This window comes from Danio rerio, chromosome 5 (genome assembly GCF_052040795.2).
Source record: "Danio rerio strain M-AB ecotype USA chromosome 5, GRCz13ab, whole genome shotgun sequence".
Taxonomy (NCBI): domain Eukaryota; kingdom Metazoa; phylum Chordata; class Actinopteri; order Cypriniformes; family Danionidae; genus Danio; species Danio rerio.
This window is the reverse complement of record NC_141025.1, coordinates 45,384,139-45,398,828: the sequence shown is the minus strand read 5'-3', so window position 1 is coordinate 45,398,828 and position 14,690 is coordinate 45,384,139. Positions and strand designations below refer to the sequence as shown.

Below are 14,690 nucleotides of genomic sequence, written 5' to 3'. Positions count from 1 at the left end.
AAGTAAGAGTATGAGGAAAATTATGCGTCTTTTTTTTTCTTTAACCTGTTTGAAACAATAAATGCTTAACGCCCCATAGTCTGTCCTCATTTTAGAGTGTAGCCTTAATATAGACAAATGGTGGTTATTCTGACAAGAGACTCAGTTGTTTGGTATTTTTAGTTGCTTTAATAGTGTGGACCACAATTTTCTTTTTGATCCTCACAATTTTGGAATCCAGTCGCGGGCCGGATTTAATGGCTCAGCGGGCCGGATTTGGCCCGCAGGCTGCCAGTTGATGATCAGTGCTTTATACACATACATACTCAAGTATAAATGTTGATAACTAACCCTTCTTTGAACATAACATTAATTTGATTTAAATTAGCCTTATGTAACATCTTATAAATTATAGAAAACATATATGAACATGTACAGCCCCTTACAGTCTCTGATATGTTACCAATTACAGAAAAACTACACACAGCATACATATAGCCCTCATTTGGGTTCCAAATCCACACGCAACATATAGCCCAGTGCAAACCTCTCATCTGTATCTTCAACCTTGATTATGGAAAATCAAGATTACTTTGCTTATCCCATTGGTATAGATTTTTTTTCTTGTTTTAAGAAAAAACTCAACTAATTTTGGCGTATCTTAAAACATGAAAATAATTTTTGCTTGTCTAGAAAATGCTTCTTTTTTATTTTACAAATTTTTAGATGTTTGAACTAGAAACAAGACAAATAGCAATCAGTCCTAATTCAAACATGACGAAATCTGGATTTAGACCTTACGATTAAACAGGTCTTACTATATGTGACCCTCTGTGTGAATTTTCAAATTATTTAGTTTACAAGTTATATGACTGAATTCCATTACTTCTCAAATTTCATTCATCTATTCATTTTCTTTTTGGTTTAGTCCCTTTATTCATCAGGGGTCGCCACAGGGTAATGAACTGCCAACTTATCCAGCATATGTTTTGCACAGCGGATGCCCTTCCAGCTTCAACCCATCACAGGGAATATTTCTCAAACTTTAGATGTTATCATTCAAGACTTGTAGTGTTAGCTGTAGAGGCACGCATGTGAACTCATGCACAAAAGAAAAAAAAACATTGTTGAACTTTTCAGCAGATCATTGCGTTCTCTTACAGAAATACAGAATTGCGTTATATGGTGTTGCTGCCCAGGTATGTGACAACATTTATGTCAGTAATTTATTTTTATTAAAACATGATTTATGCCCTTGTTGCAAAACTTTGACCTGTTCTCCAATTTCGCAAACCCTTAATTTCAGATGTCTCCTCCTTTATGCTCCCCACAGTGTAGCGGCACCACTTCATGATCTAGTGCTCAGGCATCTGTCGGTACCTGTGAAATAAATGAGCTACAATTCTTTGCTTGCATCATCACCGAACCTTTCCTTTAGATTTATGGCTGTGCTGGTGGAAATGGATTTTCCTTGTACGAACAGTTAAGCGGCGTCAGCCTCCAGCTCCATCGATCTGACTCCTGCTATCTGTGTAGCAGCAGTTGCTGAAGTCCACGTGAGGAAGCACAGGCTGTCTGTTGCAATTTCAGTCTGCGCATGTTATTCTCCAAACTAGAGCTGGGCGAATTCTCATATCATCATACAGTATAATTCAGCTCATATCCTGATAACAGTATACACTTAAGGTCAAACTTATTAGCCCTCATGTGAAGTTTTAATTCATTTAAAAGGAATTCCCAAGTGTTGTTTAAAGGAGAGAATTTTTTTTTCAGCAGGTTATTAAAAATAACAGTTATAACAACTAATTTCTAATGACTAATTTGTTTTGCTATGGTGACAGTGGCAAGGCAAGTTTATTTATATAGCACATTTCAAACACAATGGTAATTTAAAATGCTTTACATAAACAGGAATAAAAAACAAGCATAAGAAAAAATAAAAATGATTAAAAACAGGTTAAATGTGCTAAAGCAGGTTTTAAAAGAATGAAAAAGAAAAGAAAGACATAATAGTGTGACCTGTGGGACATAGCACAGTGCTCATTCAGTAAAGGCACAGCTAAACAGATGTGTTTTCAGTCTTTATTTGAATGTGACTAATGTTGGAGCACATCTGATCATTTCTGGAAGCTGATTCCAGTAGTGGGGGGGCATAGTAGCTGAAAGCATACTCACCCTGCTACTACTGCTAGGGCTGTGCAATTAATCGAAAATCCGATTTTGATTTCAATTTTGGCTTTTAATGATTATGAAAAACCATTAATCGAGATAAACGATTATTTCCTTACATACCGCCCCCTTTCCAGTTGTACACGTGTTGCTCTGCAAAGCTCAGTTCCACGTGAAAATGACTAAAAGCATGTGCTGTAATGTAACTTTTGCAGCACAGGATGCGCATTGTTCATATTTTTAAAAGCGCAAAAGAGCACGTGCTGTTGTGTGTGTGTGCGTGCGCCGCGCTCAGTTTGGACAGGTAGCGTGTGTGTGTGTGTGTGTGTGTGTGTGTGTGTGTGTGTGTGTTTGCGCACACGTCGCTCTTAGCCTCGGACTGCAGAGCACACACACATCTAACGGCATCTTAATGTGAGCGCTTTAATGGTCAAATACATGCACATTTGTGTCAGAGCGCGGTGTTTAGTGATTATTCATATTAACCCTCATTTGTGTAATAAACAAACAAGTTGAGAATCAAAAGACACGTAAAAGAGAAACCATATCAGAGCCGGACTATTCTTAAAGTGACAACTTGCGATATTCCTGCTGCTGTCGGCTGTTTTTATTATTAATCAATAATAAAATCAAAAATACAGAGAAGATGCTTAAAGCACAGTTTAAACATAACAGATTTAATAACTCATCTCTAATTACTCATTTCTTTTATCTTTGCTATGATGACAGCACATTATATTTTACTAGGTATTTTCTAAGTACTAGTATTCAGTTTAAAGTTGCATTCAAAGGCTTTATCAGTCATTGTATAACAGTAGCTTCTTTTGCAGACAATCAAAAATATAAATTGCTTGAGGGGGCTAGCTAATAAAATAGGTTTCAAAATATTTAAACCTGCTTTTATTCTAGTCGAACTAATAAATAAATAAGTCTTTCTCCAAAAGAAAAAAAATATTATAGGAAATACTGTAAAAAATCCTCTGTTTAACATCATTTGGGAAATATTTATATATAAAAATAAATTCACAGAAGAGCGAACAATTTTGACTTTCATAATCGTTTTGAATAATCGTGATTACAATTATCACCAAAATAATAGTGATTAGGATTTTTTCCATAATCGAGCAGCCCTACACCCTGCTTTGACTGAACTTTTGCAATTTCTAATTTATTTAGTGATTTATAGACAAGTAGTAATACTTTAAAATCTTTTCTGAATGTAACTGGAAGCCAGTGTAAAGACCCGAGGACAGGTGTGATGTGCTCTGATTTTCTGGCCTTAAAACTGATTTAACAGTTTTAACAAAATTACTTTCTCTAGAAAGAAAAAAATCTTATAGGAAATACTGTGAAAATGTCCTTTACATGGCAAAAAATTTAAAGCATAAAAACAAGTTGACAGGAAAGCTAATAATTTTGATTCCAGCTGTATGTCATGGTATAGTACCATTTCTGTAAATTCAATGAATCAATAGTTATAATATATATTGACCACATGTAAAGAATTTAGTTTATTACATTTTAAATGCTCAGACACTTACTCATTCATGTGATCATATTTTTCATTTCAATTCTAAATGTTTGACATTAAATATAGAAATATAAAAATATGAATATACCTAAAATTACAAAACACTTTTTAAAAGCTACTGCTTAAAGGTCCAACACAAAATAAAAAATAAAAATATTATTTTAATTAAAATAAACTAATAAAAATAATTGCTACATAAATAAATTATATAAATGTATATATAACTATTGAACTTTTAAGATGACAACCTTCTGTTATTCATGTTTGTGTGCATTCCTTACAGCATTCCTGTAATAGCCTGTAACATTGCGCTCACATAAATTAGGAAAACTACTTTAGCAATATATTTTGTGGCCACAAAATAAACAATGAAACATAATATTAAATGATAGATTTTTTAAAATTTGTCCATACAATATAAATTGTTAAATTGCATAGCCCCACTTCAGCTTTATAGGTAAACTAGAAAAGACTTAATGTCAGTCAAGAGGGCCTTTATAAAGTGACGTTTGCTGCAGGGTTGCAGCATATGGAGCTGATTTGTATGGATTATTTTGTTAAAGGGTGACAGTTTGGGTTTTGTTGTTACACTACGGAAAGGGTCTATACTAGAATAACCACTGTCTCCACTAGGTTTTAGCAGATTTTTTTATGGGTGTGTTTAATGTCAGATTTTTATTATACACATGAGCCCAGTAATGGGTCTTGGTTCACCACCACACTGCTCTAAAAGATTAAAGTATTATCAGCTACTATAAATAAAACTTAATCTGCAAGGTGTTAAATCACTTTCATAATAAATCTACTTTAAATGAGTGGAGTGTGACTCATTTAAAGGGATAGATTCCCCAAAATAAAAAGTCTGTCATCTTTTATTTACCCTAGTCTCATTTAAAAGGATTATTTGTTACTGAACAATGTTGTTTGCCTTTGAATTCTATTGCATTCCAAGCCATGGAAATAAATGGAAACTGATTGTAAGCTTTTTTTCATAATATCTACTTGTTTGCTTCACACAAAAAGTCATACATTTGGAAAGACGTGCGAATGAATAAATTATGGCAGACTTAAATAGTTTTAGGTGAAGTTTAAGTTTAAAACAACATATGTAGAACACTTATATAGTCATCAGGATGATCTTGGATAGACTTTTAACCTTTTTATCCTCAACCTTAACCTCTTCTGGGAAACCGATCTTTGGTCAGCTGCTTAGTATAATGTGCCTCTATCAATAAGCAGATAAAATGGGCACTTCTCTGCGGCTTTCGTTTACCGAGGACAGGAGGCTGTCTAACTAACAAGCAACCAATAAAAGTTAATTTCATTTAACCACAAAATAAACATACCAATTGAAAATCAAGGTTTACTTCATCATAATTACTAATTGTCAAACATCCTCCATTTGAGGCAATTTCTGCCAAAGAGGGGGTTTGCCATCATGACATCTTTGTTTCTAGGCAGACTAAACTGTAGACTTGATCCAATCAAATGACAAAGTCCAGTTTTGTGTGGCATATGTATCAGAAATCCGGTCAGTGATGTGCTTGATTTCTGAAACTTAAGCCCATGGTCTGATTACACAATTTTTATTGTTGGTTACGAAAGTCACTATATGTCAGATTATGCGATTTTGTCTTGATAAATTTTTGACTTGTTGTAGGTTACAAATGTGCCAGACTACGCTTTCTTTCATGATCAGTTATCCTATGAGATCCTTGACGAATGTTATTTCACAAAATGTATATTTTCCTGCCATGGGTGGCTTATTAAACACTCCCTTGCCTGAACTTTCCGCAACTGATTTGGAGAAAATGAAAGCACATCAGCAGCAGCAAGGAAAATTTAGATGTTCAAGATATACTCTTTAAAATAATGACATATTAAGAAATTAGCAAATCGTCACCTTAGAATTATAAGGTTTTATCTGCGTTCTGATTTTGAGATGTTGAGATACATAAAAGCCTTACAATGTAAACAACTTTTAAAAAACATCCTATAATGGTAATAAGCTGTCATTTAATACAAAATAGGTCAATAACTCAATTTTGACAAAAATGTCAGATAGAACCTTATAATTCTAAGGTGAGAAAATATATGACAGAGGATTGCTTTACAATCACAGTGAAGCATTCATTAAATCCTTATTTTCCTCAGAGAGCATCAAATCATCCACCATATATTTGAGTAGTGGAGGGATACAAGCAAAAATACAATCTGTATATTTTTCTTGGGAAAAATATATATTTTTAAATGAACTTCGTTTGCTATAGTTTTAATCTTGATTTTAATGTATCTTTTGTTGATCAGTTATTTATAAACAATAATAACAAATAACATTTGTGGTGAAGAACTTCCATACAAGTTCGCCATATGCGCCAAAAACCAAATTATCGTGAGATTGTGTTGGTTTGTTAAATAAAATATTAATCTAGCCTAAATACAGTTAAAGTGAAATATTCAGTTTCAGAGAAGCCTGTATTAAACTGTTTTCACTAATAATGACAATTTTGAATAAGCAGGAAATGCTTTTGCAATGTATTTGCTGCACTGAACATGTTCTCAGATTTCCTCAGAACAACAAACTCTGTTGGAAGGCAGAGAGAACTCAGAAACTCGTTGTGAGAATTTAGATAAAATGCCTGTTAGATAAAATTTCTTAAAACACCTTAATATTTTAGAAAAAGTAGTTAAAGTTTTCATAACTAATGATTGCTCTTATGCACTCGTGACCCACCATAAGTAAATGAGTACCCTATTTTTTGATTACCTGGCTGGTGCATTAAGTGTCGCCCATGTGACGGATCTTGTTGTGAAGATCAAGAAAAAGATTAAACATGCTAGACTTTCTGTAATGGTGTCAGAGGCGTCGCAGGGGTTGTATCGGTTGTCGTGAACTATGCCACATTATGAAAGAAGAAACAATTGAATCTTGTGTCACAACTCCTATTTGTCGTCTATGATTGGTGGAAAGGAGACAGAGTGATGAAGCCAATTATGATATTGTGATGGTCAGGAGACGTTGATGGACAGAGACCAGTGAGCCAATTTGGCCAGGACGCCCCTACTCTTTTTCAAAGGACATCTTGGGGTTTTTAACAACCACAGAAAGTCGGCAAAAGATGGCACTTATTGAGTAGTATAGAGTACCCATCACTATTCTAGGGGATTTGGACACACATAGACCACAGGTTGGGTGCCCCCTGCTGATCTCACTAACACCACTTCGGGCAGCAACCTAGCTTTCCCATGTGGTCTCCCATCCAGGTACTGACCGGGCGCAGCCCTGCTTCACTTCAGTGTGTGACCATGTGAGAGTTGCGGAGAGCTAGCTATCGTTTTTGAGCTACTGTTTATTAAGACTAATAAACCTTCAAATTTTATTTTTTAAAGTTACTTTCATTCATCCAGCAAATTTTGGTATTATTTTCTTTTTCTTTTTACCAAAAATGACATAGGCTTCTCCCAAACGACAATAGACGATGTACAAGAGGCCTCATTGTGGTGGAAAAATATTTCTCAGCTTTTATTTACATTTGAACAAAAACTTTTAAGTCAGAAATTGAACAGTGTGAATCTGTTCCATGTTTTGCTTTTTCAGATTTTTAATTCAGTTCTGATTGGGCCTTTCTTGCAGGATGCTGTCTGCTGACTTTCTGGTTTTAATCCTTGTTGGGCTATTTATCATCTGTAGTAACTGCAGAGTTGTTGCTGGGCTTGTTGCAACAATGCAAAAATCAATACTTCCAAAAGCCTTTTAGTAAATCCACTGATTGAACATCATTATTATCAGCATGGGCTTTCAGCTCTACACTATATTATGTAGTGCTTTTAGCTCAACTGTTTCTGTACAGAGATGTCAGTGATTCATAAAGTGTTTGCTGTTGTAATTGAAAGATATGCGGGTACTGTGGGTAAAATTGAACAAACATCAACAAAGATAAACTAAACTAATGAATGTTAATTAGATTGGCATATACTGTATGGCTATCAAACACAATGGGTCGTATATATTTATACATAGTATAGGGATTTGTATACTTGGATATGCCACAGTTTACAGTAATATATTGCCACTGGGGAACTGTTTCCTTTTCATCAGTGATAAAATAGGAAAGATTTGAAATATCTCATGCTGCTCTTGTTGTGGTATGTGGTCAACTTCCAAACCACATTGCTCATTTCCTGCCTCAATGCACAGCCCCTCCTGAGGGCAGAAATGCTAGCTGTACATTTCTATCAGAATTCATTGGCATTACACAGATATTGCAGAGTGACATGCAATACTATACTTTTCTTACATTAGGACTGGTCAGAATGTAACTAGATGGTAAAAGAAACTTTTAGATATGCTGTATATGGCGAGGAAGGAAACAAACTTCAGAAACAAGGTCAACACGCCTCAGATAGGAATCAAGATTTTGTTTGCTTCGGAAAAAAAACATCCCTTCCAATTAGAAACAAATATGGGAAAACACAAGCTAATAAAGGATAGATTAGGATGGTTATAGACACTACACACAAAACCTGATGGACTCTGACTCAATTTATTTGGCAACTGAGATCATTTCAAATTATAAATCAACTTTCATTAACCTCAACCAATGAATTGAAGCATTAAATCATATTTATTTAAGCTGCTCCACTACTTCTCACTGTTTCCTTCAATATCAGTTGTTGTGTTTTCTCTGTATCCCAGTAGGCCACTGAATAACCTTCTGCCCTTTTGCATTGATGTCTGGCATTTCAGTCTCACAGTCCTCTGGATGTTTACTTTACACTCACAAATACATAATACACTCACATTCCACAACACATGGCTTCCTGTCCTAAGCCTGAGACTCACCAAGCCGACGTCAAAGAACTATAGTTTGGATGAAAACTGACAAAAAAGCCTTAAAAAAGGCATGTGAACACACCCATCAGACAGCTGACCGAAACTGGAAAGTACATCCTGTGCATGTATGAGAGGACATATCTTTCCATACCAGCAAGTGGCAGTAGTCTGCATTGTCATTTCACAAAAGGAAACCAGAACTTGTGCTGCGCATACGATGCTCAGCATAAATAAGTATGCCCTCTTTTGAAAATGAAAATTTTTATTCATGTCTTAGTGAATATAGACATAATTGGGTGCATTTAAACTGTTTTTTTAAACAGTTATATTGATTGAAATAAGAGTCTGATCACCTAACAGCTTTAGGAATAGAAAGATTGCACATTTAAATTCAAATGTGGTGTTGCAAAAACAAAATTACAGTGAGCTCTATGCAGAGCTAGAGTTTTTAAGTAAAGATAAACTTCCGTTGAAAGCTTAATGCGACTATTTTCTATTTCACAAGGTTGTTTCAGCAAAATTGATGTTGTAATGTAATTCCAATACATTCAGTTTAGTAGACTTAAGCATTCATTTAGTTGTTCAAGTGTAAAATGAGATGAAAGACCGGTGTAACCGCTAGCGCCGTCAGTAGCAACAGGCTAGCGCACAAATTTCGATTCCAGTGTTTCTTGTCTGATCTGCGACACACTTCATATCATATATCTAACAGGCAGTGAAGATCGCTGATTTTTAAAGAAATCAGATCTTTTTGTAATCAGACAATTTTGTAATGGAAAGACAGTTCACCGGAACCCTTGGGCTGCCTGGTTGAAAATTTAAAGTCAATGTGCATGTAGTCCATGTGCGCTAATTTTTTGAACTGTGATCTTACTTTTTCCGTTAGATTAGTTTCAGTTTCGGCTTTGTTACTGACTAATGTATACGCACAAACAGTGTTGGAGAAGTTACTTTAAAAAAGTAACAGATTACAAATTGAAGAGTACAACTGGAAAATTGTATGGATGGCTCCACGGAACGCCTTACACCCAACTCTATGTACAAATATATTATTGAAAAGCATCCTATAGAAAATATAAATTTAAAAGAGAGATCTGTGAGGTGTGTACTCATTTATGCTGAGCACAGTACAAACTGCAAACAAAGCAGCATTTATGTACCATTTTCACAGTATTTCTAGCTTACCACTGAGGGATTCATGTTTAAAAATATGTGATAATCTGCATCGTTAGCACAAATTAAAGAAATGCAACAAAATGACAGCTAGCTTCTTTGTTTTGTGCCATTTGCTTAGTTTCATCACTTCAGTTTTTGTTCTCACATTCCGATGAAGCCGGACAGCTAATTAGAGCACAATGCAGATTCTACATGCTGAAGCAAACTGCCCTCAACCTGAGCCTGATGTGAAATGGCATTTGCAATGCCCCCAAAAACTAGTCTTACAGATGCTCACTGATGACCTGAGGCTGTCAAACAATTGACTGTTGGTTTGATGTTTCCGGGCTTTGAAGGAAGACTCCACGTTTTTTGGTAATAGGGCAAAACTTGTTCAAGTCCCACTAATGTTCAGACTTCATGATTTTCAAAGTAGTCGTGTCACAGATGTTTTCACACTGCATGACTATCTGAGCTTGCGTTTCGTCGCTGCTTTCTTTACACTGCAAGATGGATCGGCGACAGGGTCTTTCACATTGCATGACTTTACAATAAAAATAATCGCCGACAACTTCGTCCAAACTACGCCTCACAGCCAAAAACATGTATATCTTTTGATATTAACTACATAATGCGAAAGAAACCTTTAATCTAGTAGAAAATGTAATTTGCTCACCTGGGTTTAAAGGGAATTAGCCATTACTCCTCAACTTAAGTTGGTTGTAAATTAATTTCTTTCTGTATGAAACGTCAAACAGACACGGGCGCTCCTGAATTCTGTCAAACCTCTACTAGTTTTTCCTTTATTTCATGGGTCTAAATAAACCGAAAATGAGCGCTTTTAACTTCTTCCCCAGCCTCCCGCTGGCCTGCAGATATACGCACTAAAAAAAAACTAAAAACTCATCTCACACTGCATGATTTGAATCGCCGCCAAATATATTCTCACAGATCGCGTCTTTAAAAGTTCATACTATGTGTTTGTCACTCACGTGCACGAGCACCGATTTGCCTGTGATTTCAGGCAATTGTCTGCGATTTCTCAAAACCTGTTGGCGAGCCAAAATCGGGGAAAAAATCATGCAGTCTGAACCAGGCATAAGTCACCCAGGAGCACTTTTAGTTTAGCTTAGCATAGATCATTAAATCAGATTAGAACATTACCATCTCACTCAAAAATGTCAAAAAAGAGTTTTGATTATTTTCCTATTTAAAGCTTGACAATTTTGTAGTTACATTATGTACTATGACAGATTTAACATTTAATTCTTAAAACAAGGAAAACTATATTCTTATTTCCAGTATTAGGGGTAACGTGTTATAAGTAATGCTCATTAAGGCATAAGATTACTTTTCCAATGTAACAAGCAATATAACCCAATACTTTTAAAAATCAGCAATATTATTTAAGTTAAAACAATTACTTAAAAAGTTATTTAAGTTTAAAAAATGTAATGTGAGTTACTTCTTACCTTGCTTAATTGGCTTTTAAATTTCAATTGCGGAATAAAAATGACCTTTTTCAGGTTGAATCACACACTCAATGAGAGAGCGTGCCGCAAGGGAACAGACAGTTGACTCATCACCATCAGCTCTCTTTTTTCACAGCAGATGAGTTTACAGTGTACTGTTCTAGTAACTGAATAACTCAGGATATGGGTTTATTTTGAGTCATGGGGGTATCTGGTATTTTAGTACTTACTAAAGACGCAAACCATTTCACAATAACTCCATTCATTTTAATGAACTGGTTTGATCGATTCACTTAATAACAAATGATTCATTCGTGAGTCACCCGTCATCACTACAAACAGTCAAAAACAGAAACAATGGCAGGCCAGAGACTTAAATTTTTGCAATTTTGTCGTTAAGTGTAAATAATGTGTTAGTAAAACTTTCGACAACTGCACTACACCCACACCCAACCTCCAGCTAAACAACAAATGATTGACATCAGTTCACGTTCTCCAGGTAAAACAATTAATTCAATCAAGCTAAAAAAATGGTTATTGCTTTTATTGTGTTGTTTATCATCTTACTGTTGATTTGGTTATTAAACATTTTAAAAGTTTAAAATCTGTTTCTGCCCTAATATAAATGATTTCATGTTAATACTCTTCGACTTTATTGCAATCTTTGTCTCAATGAACAGTGAATTTACTTAACAAATAACACAAATCATACAAAAGCAGCAAAACACATTACCGCACATACTTTCATTAATCTTTATATACAGCATGTTTAGCTCTGGGCTCAGAAAGTTCTCAAAATGTCCTTTTATTCTACATTTTTTAAAGGAAAATTAAGGTGTAGGGTCTATATGTGGCTGTTAAATACAGAGCTTCACTATAAAAAAAGGTGAAAAAACACCTGCAAGTAACACAGTTAGTTATTTTTTAGAGGAGAAACTCAATATTGTAACGCACTACTCTCAAAAGTAACTTTGCCCAAAACTGATTCTGTGTAATAATGAAGGAACGATGCTGATGGCTGCAGCATGGACAATGATACCAGAAAACAGTCCCCAGCTAGGTAGCAGCACTGCACATTATCATTAGAGTCCAAACTCTATAGGAGAGCTGATTCAAAAAAGTGGCAATTTCCTTGAGGTGTAGCCTGTTTCCCAACCCCCTCTCCTTCTCCTTTTGTCTTTCTTTAACTTCTTGTACACAAGGCTAATTTTACTCCATGATGGGCAGTCTCTAGCCCTGACACATTCTCTTGCTCCTTGTGACCAATAATACTGTGTGTGGCAGTAAGCGCAGCTGTTGTTGAATGGATCTTATTACTGCACAGATGATTCTTATGAAAGCGTTCCCTAACTGTGAGATATGCATTTCCACAGGGGTGTTGAGTGTATGTAACAGTCTGTGGGCACATACGGAACATCCTGAGGATGTGTGTGAAATGGTGTCGGGTCAGAAATGCTCTTCCCTCTATACAGCTTTCTTTCATCTCTGCTTGTTTCTCACCATGTTCATCGATTTGCGGAAGACAATTCCCTACTGTACCTCACTTCCCTTTCTTCCTCTGTTTCCCTCTCGCTTACTTGCTCTTCCGCTCACTCAATCCATTTCCAGCTCTAAGCACTCTCTTCGACTTGTAGTTATATTTCTCATAAATCATCACAAAATGAGCCAACTTTTTTTTCTTCTTATAAGCGATATCTGACTGGCTACAGTACATTTTTGCAAAAAATTCTATTATTTAAAATTATAAGTGATATATTGTTTATTGAATTCATTTTATTATTGAATTACGATTGTGTATGAAATCTGTTAAATAACTGGCCTTGTCTTTCCTTGAAGTCCTAAAGTGATTTAAAGAGTTAATGTGGTAATGTGACTCTGGAAATATGCTTTGTTGGTTGTTTTATTTCTCAAGGAAGGCTGCATGATTCTGGCTAAAAGAAAATCATGTTGTTGTTTTTTTTTTGCTTAAAATCAAGATTGCGATTTTCTCACAATTCTGTAGCTGTAAATAAAGGTTAATATGAGTAGGCTATTATTATTATTCTCAAATATATAGTAAAACAACAATAATAATATTAGACCTATGTGCAGGTCTACTGTTGGTTAAAATGCTATATTTTGTATAGACTTGGAAACGTGGACTTGAACAGACTTTACATTTTACCTGGTTGTTAATTCACAGTAAAGTGATGACATCTGAAGGTGAATTATTGTGTTTGAGACATATGCTCGTCATTTGTCATTGACAACATTATTAGACTTTTTTTCACTGATAAAATGAGACATTTGTCATTATCAGATTCCCTCTTGCATTAAATTCAGTGTTGTATAGGCTAGAGTAGTTATACTGACCCAGTAAACACTTATTTTCATGCACAACACTGTGTTCGCTATGAAAGAAAAAACATCAAATGCTTGTCGTTATTATAACTATAAAATGCGATATGATTATTTAAACGATGAAGTAGATATCATTGGTGTGCATGCCTTTTGGTAGTAAACAAACAGTGCGAGAGAATGACATTTTGGGGTAAATTATACATTTTATCACTATTTAGAGGTGTTCATGTTGCTGACCAACATATAGAAAACAGTGTGAAGACTAAAGGCCCGTGCACATTGAGACGTTTTTTGCTCTCGTTTTCCATCGACGTTTAAAGCCTTGTGACTAAATAAAGGGTGTCAATGTGATCGTGCACACCAATGCGCAAAACGGCAGGCATAAAAGCATCATTTTTAAAATAAACGCTCCATGCTCGTTTTGTTTTGTTTTGCGACACCACATCAAAACCTTCTCCTCCAATCAGATTGGCACTTTTGTTCATGTGCATGTACCTGCTGAATTCAAGAGTTCCCACTTAGATATGCTTGGCACTCATAGCAGGTTTGGCATGCTGTACTGGGAGAGAACCCTGAGCTCAGAGATATTTGAGCCTAGGGCTCCCGCCCGGTCTAGAAGCATATCAGGAGAACCGAGATCAGGTAGGTCTCAATCGCTCCCCCTTTAGAAGGGGAGAAAAAGGAGGAGATGGGGTGGAAGGGGGGATTCTTCCAAAAAGAAGATAGTGCAATGAGGAGAAAGTGATCCATTTATATTAAGCTAGGATCATTCTGATTGGATTATTACTGATTACGGATGAGTGGCCAGCGGTGCACAATCATATCACGTGCTCCTCTCGAAATTAGTTTATGAAACTTCACGTTATAGAAAACAGAACTTGGAGGCGCTCAAGTGCAAAACTGTCAATGCAAGCGCACATTAAAGAAGATGTCCAGAGGCGATTTGAACCTGGAGCTGTTTATTGCTCAGGTGAACAATAATCATTTCATCATGGCTAGAGTTAGAGCTGGTGCTTGAACCATCCATAACAAGTGTGTCAACCTCGTCTTCTTCTTCTGTGTTACAAGCGGGTGTCAGAAGCTTAAAGTTGTGTAGCGCCATCTAACGTCAAGGAGTGATTTTGCATACTCTTCTGCTCGATGCCAGTGAAAATCGCTTGGGTTTGAATATTATTTTGTTCATTTTGAAAAATATTTTGAAAACTGCTGA

The 14,690-nt window shown here is 35.6% G+C and overlaps 1 protein-coding gene and 2 long non-coding RNA genes across 7 annotated transcripts in view; 1 reads left to right on the top strand and 2 right to left on the bottom strand.

Annotated features, from left to right (window-relative positions):
• Positions 1-14,690, bottom strand: part of LOC147844337 (uncharacterized) — a 528,347-nt gene that overhangs the window by 185,374 nt on the left and 328,283 nt on the right. The window lies entirely within an intron of this gene.
• The window catches only part of rtkna (rhotekin a), a 149,003-nt gene that overhangs the window by 57,412 nt on the left and 76,901 nt on the right, over positions 1-14,690 (top strand). The window lies entirely within an intron of this gene.
• On the bottom strand, positions 3,998-9,511 carry LOC147844340 (uncharacterized). Its single transcript, XR_015491683.1, has 3 exons — positions 7,089-9,511; positions 5,879-6,221; positions 3,998-5,672 (listed from the first exon to the last, which is right to left on the bottom strand). It is a non-coding gene; the product is annotated as an uncharacterized LOC147844340 (long non-coding RNA).